The 11081-nt window shown below is 51.8% G+C and overlaps 1 protein-coding gene across 5 annotated transcripts in view; it reads right to left on the bottom strand.

Moving 5' to 3' along the window:
* SLC5A11 (solute carrier family 5 member 11) overlaps positions 1-9696 on the bottom strand; it is an 80535-nt gene extending 70839 nt beyond the window's left edge. For 2 of the 5 annotated variants that reach the window (XR_014839310.1, XR_002340998.2), the window contains exon 1: positions 9234-9283. The gene's annotated coding sequence lies outside the window, so the exon portion shown is untranslated. 5 annotated transcript variants of the gene reach the window in all.
* Between the last annotated feature and the right edge of the window lie 1385 nt (positions 9697-11081).

Here is an 11081-nt window from a genome sequence, read left to right on the forward strand (position 1 = left end):
TCATGCAAACCAGAGGTAGGTGCTACACTCAGATAATTATAAATGTGTTTTTCACCCACATGAATGTCTGGTGGGACATCCAAAGTCCTCCTTGCATTGGGAAGTTCTTTGAATCTCAAGGTGTCTTCAAGGTTTCTCTGGCCTCCATCCATCCCATGCCAGTAGTACTCAAAACCATTGTGATGGCCAAAAATATTCCTGTAAATGTTCAAAACATCTCCTGGTGGGCAGCAATGACTCTACGGCACCCATCTGCTCTAGGTTAAGAAATGTCACTGAAGAATTTTGAGCAGCTTGATTATAGGTGGGAAGGGGAATTTGGAACGACCTAGACTTGAAGTAAAGTAAGGGGGTGGTGAGAGAAAATGCATTAGAGGAATAATTAGGGTTCTACTTATTTTCAACAGGCCATAGCAATTGACAGGGTAAGTGAGAGAGAGGGAGATTTGAGGAACATTTTACTGCTTCTAACCAGAGCTGCGCAAAGATGGAATGGCCCGGTCACCTTGTTCTTAAGGCAGGGGGTGGCTGTTTGTTTGTTTGTTTGTTTTGGGCCACACCCATGTCATGCAGAAGTTCCAGGGTCAGGGATCCACCCCATGCCACATCAGCGACCCAAGCCACAGCAGTGACAAAGCTGGATCCTTAACCCACTGAGCCACCAGAGAACTCCAAAGCAAGGCTTTTCATCTGCAATATTATTAGCATTCTGGACCACATAGTCCTTTGTCATGGGGGGTTGTCTTGTGCACTGTAGGATGCTTAGCAGCACCCTGGTAGCTGCCCACTAGATACCCGTAGCACCCTCTCTGCTGTTGTGACAGCCACAAAAGTCCCCTAGGTTGAGGACCACTGCTTTTGAGCCCTAAGAGACTGGACATTCACTTAGAGAAGATGCCTCAGGGGGGCGCTCAATAACCTTTAACTTCTCTTCCCACGCCAAGTACAGTCTTGAACTTCTTTTCCTGAGTCTGGACCTTGCGCTTCTGTTGAGAGGATGCTCACAGCTTCTCAGACCTGTGAGAAGACCCAAGCAACCATGGATCCATAGCCTTGATCCAAAGATGGAAGGAAGGAGGGAAGACAGACTTGCCAGTCTTGGGCCAACCCAGCTCAGGCACTTATCTCACTCTCACGCAGGAGGGCACAACAGAAACCCAAATTCTAGCCCAGATCCCCCCTCTGCCCTCTCTCCCTCAGTCAAGCCTAGGTTTTATGATAATTTTCATCTGTCCAATGAGATGATAATGGCCTAACTGAACCAGAGAACTTGCTGGGAGAAAGTGGGAAGGCAAGGCTGGTGCTAGACACCCTCCCTGGGGAGGAAGTAGACGTTCATAAAAGAGGGTCTAACCAGGAGGCAGATTCTGGAGACATTGGGAGGAGAAGACTGGATGGTCCTTAAGGGTGGTCTCAAGGGTGAAGCCCCTGTTAAATAGGTGGTGTTCTTACTGCAGTCCACAGGGAAAGAAGTAGTGTCAAGAGTGGAACTCGAATCCACATCTGTCTCATTTCAGAATCTGCATTTTCTTTCCTTTTTTTTGGGGGGGGGAGGCTAGATCTCCTTCTTCTTCTTCTTCTTCTTCTTCCTCTTCCTCTTCTCCCTCTCCCTCTCCTTCTCCTTCTTCTTCTTCTTCTAAGTATGGTTGATTTCCAATGTTGTGTTAGTTTCTGGTATACGGCAAAGTAATTCAATTATATATATAATATATATAAGAATTTTTTCAGATCCTTTCCCGTTATAGGTTACTACAAGATATTGAATATAGTTCCCTATGCTATATAGCAGGTTCTTGTTTATCTAGTTGACATATAGAGTGTGTATCTGTTAATCCCAAACTCCTAATTCATCCCTCCCCACCCCCTTTCCCCTTTGGTAACCATAAGTTTGTTTTCTATGTCTATGAGTCTGCTTCTGTTCTGCAAGCAATTTCATTTGTAGCATTTTTTATTTTTTTGTATCATTTTTTAAGATTCCACATGGAAGCGATATCCTACGATATTTGTCTTTGTGTGATTTACTTCACTTAGTATGATAATCTCTTGGTCCATTCATGTTGCTGGCTGTGGCATTATTTTGTTTTTTTTTATGGCTGAGTAATATTCCACTGTGCATATGTACCACATCCTCTTTATCCATTCATCTGTCAATGGGCATTTAGGTTGCTTCTGTGTTTTGGCTATTGCAAACAATGCTGGCTTGAACATTTAGGTGCATTATCTCCTCGAATTAGAATTTTCATCTTTTCCGGATATATGCCCAGGAGTGCGATTGTTAGATCATATAGTAACTCTATTTTTAGTTCTCTAAGGAACCTCCATAATGGCTGCATCAATTTATATTCCCACCAGCAGTGTTGGAAGGTTCAGAACCTGCGTTTTCAAACACTTCAACTGCTTTGAAGTACTTTGCTGCTGCCAAACCAGGGGGCTTGAGGAAGATGAGGACTGCGGGCAGAGGAGGCAGCTTAAGGTGCAGACTGATGCCGAATTGGGGAGTGGGGCAGCTTGTTCTAGAACCCAGCCATTCTGAAACGGAGGAAGGGGGGGAAGGAGGGAGGAGGGGCAGTGGACAGACTGGTGAGCCAGCCCTCCCTGTCCACAGCCCCACTCCCAGCTGCCCCTTCCAGGCCTCTGCCTGCCAGGCACCGAGAGGGGTGGGAGCAGATAAACAAGTCATTCATCACTGGGTCTGGGCAGGCTGGCACCAACTCCAGGCTCTTCCCGAGGCCCCGGGAGGTGGGGGCCCTTGCCAGCAGCCAGGAAGGACTGGCCATGTCTTCGGGATGGGAATGGGAGCCAGGAGCATGGACCAGAGAAGCTGCAGAACCCAAGTGCTGCTGCCCCCGCCATGTGCTCCTGGGCCGAGCCCTCCACGTGCCCTCGTTTGCAAAGCCAGGCTGTCACCATCACAGCAATCATCTCTAAAGTTTAGTGAGCACTCTTTATTTATATGCCAGGTCTGGAGTTTGAGACCACACGGGTCCTCTTCTCTTATCCTTGTCAGCCCTGTAAGGCAAACAGATTGCACGTCCATTTTACAGGTGGGAAATGGAGCCACCAAGAAGTGAGCGTGAGGAGTTCCCGTCGTGGCCCAGTGGAAATGCATCCGACTAGGAACCATGAGGTTTCGGGTTCGATCTCTAGCCTTGCGCAGTGGGTTAAGGATCCAGTGTTGCTGTGAGCAGTTGCAGACGGGGCTCAGATCTGATGTTGCTGTGGCTGTGGTATAGGCTGGCACCTATAGCTCCAATTAGACCCCTAGCCCGGGAACTTCCATATGGTGCAAGTGTGGCCCTAAAAAAAAAAAAAGAAGTGAGAGTGAACTGGATTTGGGTCCTGGCTGTGCCACTGGCCTCCCCACCACAAAAAGTACCAGAAGTGGGACTCGAACCAGGTTTCTGAGAGGAAGCTGGTTGTCATCCAATACCGGCTGGTCTGTCTCCCTATCCTCCCTTCCTTCGGCCCTTCCCTCCTTTCTCTTTTCCCCCCCTTCCTTCCTTCTCTCCCTCTAATCCTGTTTCTTTCCCACAAGCATGTATTAGGCACCAGCTGTGTGCCAGGATCTAGGCCAGGTGCGGAGGACAAAGTGGAGGTTGCCATGGACCCGGCCCCCATCCTCGCGAGATCTCACCCAGTCCCTTGCAGCACTGCGTGTGCCCAGAGCCACCAGCCGCCAAGCTCTGCCCCAGGAGGGCTTTACCTCCTTCGAGGGAGGTCCTCCCTCACCCCAGGGAGGGTCCCCCCTCACCCCAGGGAGGGTCCCCCACCCCGCCGCCGCTGCCGCCGCCGCCGCCGCCGCCTCCAAGGGAGGCCAGGGTTAACCGGAGTCTATGCAAATCAAGCGCTGTAACGCGAGCGCTGTAACCAGGGCTTTGTTTGCAAGAACGCCCTGCCTTGCGGCTGCCAACTGGCCAAAGAACAGAGGAAACGCAGCAAGCAGGGACGGCTGCTCACCCTTTTCCTTTTGGCCGCTTACATAATTTGCCAGAGCAGATGTGGAAAATTTCCGAGCCCCAGGGGGAAGGCAAAGACTGGGAAGTGTGTCTACAGGGGGTGGGGCTCTGCCTGTATTCACTGCATTTGGTTTCTTAGGGGCGCGCGCGCGCGCGCGCGCGCGTGTGTGTGTGTGTCTCCACTGGTGGGACCCCATTTTTCTTTTTGTTTTGTTATTTTTTTATTATAGTTGACCTCTAGTGGTCTGTCAATGTCTACTATCAGCAAAGCGACCCAGTGATACATTTATACACATTCTTTTTTTCACATTATCCTCCATCCTGTTCCATTACAGGTAATTAGATATAGTTCCCTGTGCTGTACAGCAGGAGCTCGTTGCTTATCCGCTCCAAATGCAAAAGATTGCATTTGCAACATTATTCTTTTTTGTCTTTTTGCCATTTCTTGGGCCGTTCCTGCGGCATATGGAGGTTCCCAGGCTAGGGGTCGAATTGGAGCTGTAGCCACTGGCCTACGCCAGAGTCACAGCAACACGGGATCCAAGCCACGTTTGCAACCTACACCACAGCTCACAGCAATGCCAGATCCTTAACCCACTGAGCAAGGCCAGGGATCGAACCCGTAACCTCATGGTTCCTAGTCGGATTCGTTAACCACTGAGCCACGATGGGAACTCCATGCGACATTATTCTTTATCATGTGTGTGCATCAGGAAAAATGAGCAAGAGCTACAGCCTTAAATATGTATCTTAAATATGCTTGGAAGCAGAAAATAGTACCAAGTCTTTTGCCAGGCTTATGTGCCAGAGGAGAGCAAAACACATTAGCAGGGACAGAAAGTGAGAGAAAGAGACAGGGACAGAGAGAGAAATAGGGAAGGACCCTGCCTTGGCCAAAGCTGACAATGACCATGTAATTACAAATTTTAATTATAGGCAAAAATTCCCTGGGAAATAGCTGTGCCACGAGCATGTGTAGAGACATAAGAACTGCACTGTTCAGTTCAAATCCCAGCTCTACCATTTATTAGCACCATGCTCTTGGGCAGATAACTTCTCAGAGGCTCAGTGTCCCCATTTATAAAATGCGGATATTAATCAGTCCTATGTTACTTTTTTTTCCCCCAGGGCCGCACCCACGGCATATGGAAGTTCCTAGGCTAGGGGTCGAATCAGAGCTATGACTGCCAGCCTACACCACAGGAACAGCCACGCCAGATCTGAGCCACATCTGCAACCTACACCACAGCTCACGGCAAGGCTGGATCCTTGACCCACTGAGCGAGGCCAAGGATCAAACCTGCGTCCTCATGGATACTAGTCAGGTTTGTTACTGCTGAGCCACGACAGGAACTCCCACAGATTTGCTAAAATCATTAATTGAGGGAGTGTGTAAAGAATGCGATCAGGCCAGAATACTTGGTATGTCCTTAAAACCATTAAGAAAAAAAAAAAGGAATTCCTATCATGGCGCAGCAGAAACAAATCCGACTAGGAACCATGAGGTTTCGGGTTCGATCCCTGGCCTTGCTCAGTGGGCTAAGGATCTGGTTGTTGCCATCAGCTGTGGTGTAGGTCACAGACGTGGTTCAGATCTGGTGTTGCTGTGGCTGTGGCGTAGGCCAGAGGCTACAGCTCCGATTCGACCCCTAGCCTGGGAACCTCCATATGCTGCGAGTGTTGCCCTAAAAAGACAAAAAAGACCCCAAAAAAAAAAAAAAAAAAAGAAGGAGCATGGACTTTGAGGTCAGGCGGACCCTGGCTCCTATGTGTGTGAATTTTATTTTAAGTACACAGCACCCCTAAGAGGTCAGGCCTCTGGTTAACCCCATTGTACAGGTGGGGAATCAAAGCCCAGGTGGTGGCCCCAAGGTCACGCCACCGGTAAATGACTGAACTGGGGCTCCAGCTGGGGCTTGACCGGCAGGTTCCTATACCATTACTCAGCACTTGGGGCCTTGGCAGGGAAAATTCCAGAGGTGACAACAAGGACCCGCACAGGCCACACCTCCCGGGCCAGCAGCCACTCTCGCCTTTCCCTTCCCCTCCTGGATGGAGGTAACATCCTCAGACAGAAGCTTGGCCTTAGGATGTCCAGAGAGGCTGGTGGTGGAGGCAGCCCAACCAGAGGGAGGGGGCCGGTTCCGTAAGTTTGAGCGGAGCCATCAGAGCCCAAATCTGCAGAAGCAGGGGCTGAACAGGGACCATCTCTGGCCTGTTCCACCAGCGGATGCCATGCGGTTCATTAGGAAGAGGTCCCTAGAAAAAGGCCCAGAGGACAGATTCCAGGGGTCTTTGAGCGGAAGCAGAGGCTGGGACTGTCCCCAGCCTGTTAAAAGGGTCACCGCTCTGGTCATGGGGAAGGCAACCATAGGGCTTGGCAGCTTTCCCCAAAGAGTCTGCAGGAGGCAAAGAGATGCAGGGACAAGGGACCCAGGTGAGCTGTCTCCTTCACCCACCTTGCCCCTTGGGATGACCTTGGCTCATGATCTCTAGAGAGAGTAGATGTCACAAGAGCACCTCGTGAACCCCAGACCTGTCCTCCAAAGGCCAACGTGAAATCCCTCATGGGTGCCCCGCTGGTGCCTCAAATGTAACACGTCCAACTCAGAGACCACGGTCTTCCACAGCGGTCGGTCCTGCCCATCTCGCTAACTGGGAGTTTCATCCACACTGCTGCTCAGACTCATATCAGCCTTAGGTCATTCATTCATTCACTCACGCATTTATTCACTCATCCAGCCGTCTGGGAGCACCTCCTACGTGCCAGGCACAGTCTAAGCATCGACGATGCCAGGATTTACGAACATACCATCAAAGACTCTATAAGGGCCGCCCCCACGGCAGATGGAGGTTCCCAGGCTGGGGGGCAAATTGAAGCTGCAGCTGCTGGCCTATGCCACAGCTACAGCCACACCAGATCCAAGCCCCATCGGCGACCTATACCACAGCTCACAGCAACGCCTGATCCTTAACCCACTGAGCGAGGCCAGGGATCGAACCCTCATCCTCATGGTTCCTAGTCCGTTTAGTTTCCACTGAGCCACAGCAGGAACGTCTAGAGTGTGTCTTTCTCAAGGCCTGGCATCTGTTGACCTCTAATTCCATTCTATTTCTTTGTCCAAAACAGAGCTTGAATCCATCCATTTCCCCTCAGCTTTACTTCTATTGCCTTCATTCAAGCCACTGTCACTTGTGTCTAGACCAGAGGGACACCCTTCCTGCCCTGCCTCCCCCATGCCACTCTTGCTTCCTTCGAATCACCCCCAACCTGGAAGCCAGAAGAGGGTCTCAGAACATACCTCAGATCTGTTCCTTTTCCTGCTCAAAGAATCTTGACACTTGCAGACATACTCTGCCATGGCCTCAGCCCCATCTCACTCCAGTCTTCTTTCTGTTCCTTGACCACTGTTTCTGCCTCAGGGTCATTGCCATTCTGTTCCCTCCGCCTGACATGCTCTTCCCTACACACTTTTTTTTTCTGTCTTTTTAGGGCCACACCTGCTGCATATAGACGTTCCGAGGCTAGGGGTTGAATCGGAGCAGCAGCTGCTGGCCTACACCACAGCCGCACAGGGTCGGAGCCACGTCTGTGACCTACACCACAGTTCATGGCAATGCCGGATACTTAACCCACTGAACAAGGCCAGGGATCAAACCCATGTCCTCATGGATACGAGTCGGATTCGTTACCGCTGACCATGATGGGAACTCCCTCTTTCCTATATTCCTGGCTTGACAAACTGCTACTTATCCTTCAGATATCACCTTGCTGTCACATCCCCCACAGGAGCCTTCCTTTGACTTCAGTCTAAGCTGGATTCCTAGATGATGTGCCATCACAGCAAACATGACTTCCCATCACGATTGAATCAAATGTGATATTTGATTTGTCCAGTTCTCCCAATACCTCCCATCCCCCCCACACTGAGGCTCCATGAAGGCAGGGACTGTGTCTGTGTCGCTCACACTGTGTCCCCAAAGCAGACACTCAGTAAACACTTGGGTAACAAACAAACGTGGAATTTTGGAGTTCCTGCGGTGGTGCAGTGGGTTAAGAATCTGATTGCCGTGGCTCGGGTAGCTGCAGAGGTGTGGGTTCAATCCCTGGCCCGGCACCGTGGGTTTAAGGATCTGCTGTTGCCACAACAGTAGCGTAGGTCACGGCTGTAGCTCAGATTCAATCCCTGGCCTGGGAACGTCCATATGCCTCTGGTGCAGCCACAAAAAATAAAAAAAATTTAAAAAGTGGTATTTTCTGAGCCTTTGGTATATACCCTCAGAATTGCAAGACTCTGCCACTGTCCCCCAAAATTGATCCCCAGGACACCTTTGGAGGTGGCCGTCTTCCCCAGTTGCTTCCCCAGAATCATTCCTCAAGACATGATTTGAAAACCAAATGTTGATAAGCTCATGGCCATGGTGTTTGAGTCTCAGCTTTGACAACTCACTGTCTTTGCAAACTTGGACAAACTTTTTTTTTTTTATCTTTTGTCTTTTTAGGGCTGCACCCACGGCATATGGAGGTTCTCAGGCTAGGGGTCTAAACGGAGCTGCAGCTGCCGGCCTATACCAGAGCCACAGCAAGGCTGGATCCAAGCCCCTTGTGCAACCTACACCACAGCTCACGGCAACGCTGGATCCTTCACCCACTGAGCGAGGCCAGGGATCAAATCCGCAACTTCATGGTTCCTAGTCAGATTCGTTTCCACTGCGCCACGACAGGAACTCCTGGAGAAACTTCTTAATGGCCCTCAGGCCCTCTGTGAATGACAGTGGCTGTGCCCTGACCAGCGAGACCAGGCTCAGGATGTGAAACTGCACGTGCCCGGCACATCCCGGGGATGCCTCTTTGCCTCCCAAGTTTACAGAGGCTGTAGCTCCGGCATACATGTACCCCAGGGCTGTGCTTGGGTCTAGGTAGGTGTTTTCACCTGCTTATCTCTTAGCGCTGGTGAGTTGGCCACACCTGTGGACTGAGCGCCACTAAGCCTCATGTCTTCATTTGACAGATAAGGACCCGAGGCTCAGTGAAGTGCACGGATCCACCTCATGTACCTGAACTTTGCCAGTGGAAGAGCTGGGGCCCATGCCTGGTGCACTGGCTGTAACCACCCCTCAAACACGAGCCACCTGTCTGGTGCACGACAAGCCCCCTCCTGGGAAAGAAGCTGTGTGTCCCCCAACCCTCCTTCCTGCCAGCACTGCCTCCGGGCCCCAGAGCAGAGTTTAGGGCATCAGTCTGGAGGATGAGGAGACAGCTGCAAGCAGTCTTACCTTCCTCTGGATGCAGGGCCCACCTGCCCTGGGTCCTGCCCGTGGCGTCTGAGGCTGGAGGCAGAGATGGGCTGTGAGAAGGGAGAAATGGGGCTCCTTTTCTCTTGTAGCCAGAGTTGGAGAGGACAGCGGCGGCCCTCCCTCCGGCCCCGCCTGCTGCAGAGAGACCTCCTCACAGGTCAAACTCCAAATTCCAGCCTTGGCTACCGCAGGGGTTAGAGGAAGCGCTGAATGATCGCCCCAGGGGCCGAGGAAAGGCCCTGGGGGCCAGCCCTGAACCCTTGAACTTGAACTTGAACTCGAAGCAGGCCCCCGTGGGGCACATGGCCTGACCTGAGCTCTGCCCACAAGGCCTCACCTCCTGGGGGCCCTCACCTGATGGGGGGCCCATGGCAGGGAGGGGACAGAGGAGCCGCTGCAGCCCAGGCACCATCCGGCTTCACTCACCGACTCCGCCACTGGCCCGCCTCCGCCTCCGGTGGCGCTGGGGACGGGCGGGCTTGGGACGAGCTGGAGGAAGGGGGAGGGGAGAGGCTGGCAGGGGAGGCAGGGGACAGAGGGAAAGTCCCAGGAGGGCACTTGCCTCGGCGGCACCGCTACAGCAGCAGTAACAGTGACCACTTTTGTTCAGCTCCTTTTCCGTGCTCTCTCCAGACCCAAGCAGGACAAAGGCGCCTGGAGCTCAAAGGAGTTGTCAAGAGTGACCGAGCCCATGGCCAAAGGCCCACGTCCGGCCCACAACATCAGGACAGGCAGTAGGGGGACAGTGGAAGGCTTTCAGTGGATGCTCAGATCATGCAAAATGTTAAAAAAAAAAAAAAAAGTTACCAGCATTTGCAAGATGAGAGACTTTGCATAACGCTCTGGATGTCTCGCTTTAGTAGAACCATCTGAAGATCTAGCCATATCAGGCCCACATGGTCACGGGACAGCCACTGGCCACCCCTCCCCTACACCACAGACCCCAACTCCAGCCCACCACTCTCTTTTGTGTGGCCTGCCTGGACCCTGGTAGGGTAGCCCCAGGCACGGTGTCATTCAGAAAGCATGGTGAGGATTTCCCGTCCTGGCGCAGTGGTTAAGGAATCTGACTAGGAACCATGAGGTTGCGGGTTCGATCCCTGGCCTTGTTCAGTGGGTTAAGGATCTGGCATTGCCGTGAGCTGTGGTGTAGGTTGCAGATGTGGCTTGGATCCTGTGTTACTGTGGCTCTGGTGTAGGCCAGTGACTACAGCTCCGATTCGACCTCTAGCCTGGGAACTTCCATATGCCGCAGGTGCGGCCCTAGAAAAGGCAAAAAAGACACACACACAAAAAAATAGCACGGTGAAAATAAATGAGCTCCCGGCTCTGTTTTAAATGCTTCCATGTTTCTGCTCACTTTCCAATGAGCCTCCAGGACACATCCCATTTTTCTTTCTTTCTTTTTTTTTTTTGTCTTTTGCCTTTTTAGGGCCACACCTGCGGCATATGGAGGTTCCCAGGCTAGGGGTTGAATTGGAGCTACAGCTGCCAGCCTACGCCACAGCCATAGCAATGCCAGATCCAAGCCGCATCTGCAACCTACACCACAGGTCACGGCAACGCCAGATCCTTAACCCGCTGAGCAAGGCCAGGGATCAAACCCGCAATCTCATGGTTCCTAGTTGGATTCATTTCCACTGCGCCACGACGGGAACTCCAGGATACATACCATGATTATGTCCCTTTCACCGATGAGGAAACAGAGGGATAAAAAGTGAGTACCGGGAGTTCCCGTCGTGGCACAGTGGTTAACGAATCCGACTAGGAACCATGAGGTTGCGGGTTCGGTCCCTGCCCTTGCTCAGTGGGTTAACGATCCGGCGT

This window comes from Sus scrofa, chromosome 3 (genome assembly GCF_054392235.1).
Source record: "Sus scrofa isolate SSC_HxYL_T2T_F1_AM1 chromosome 3, Sscrofa_HxYL_maternal_Yorkshire_Landrace_v2.0, whole genome shotgun sequence".
In the NCBI taxonomy this organism is placed as follows: Eukaryota; Metazoa; Chordata; class Mammalia; order Artiodactyla; family Suidae; genus Sus; species Sus scrofa.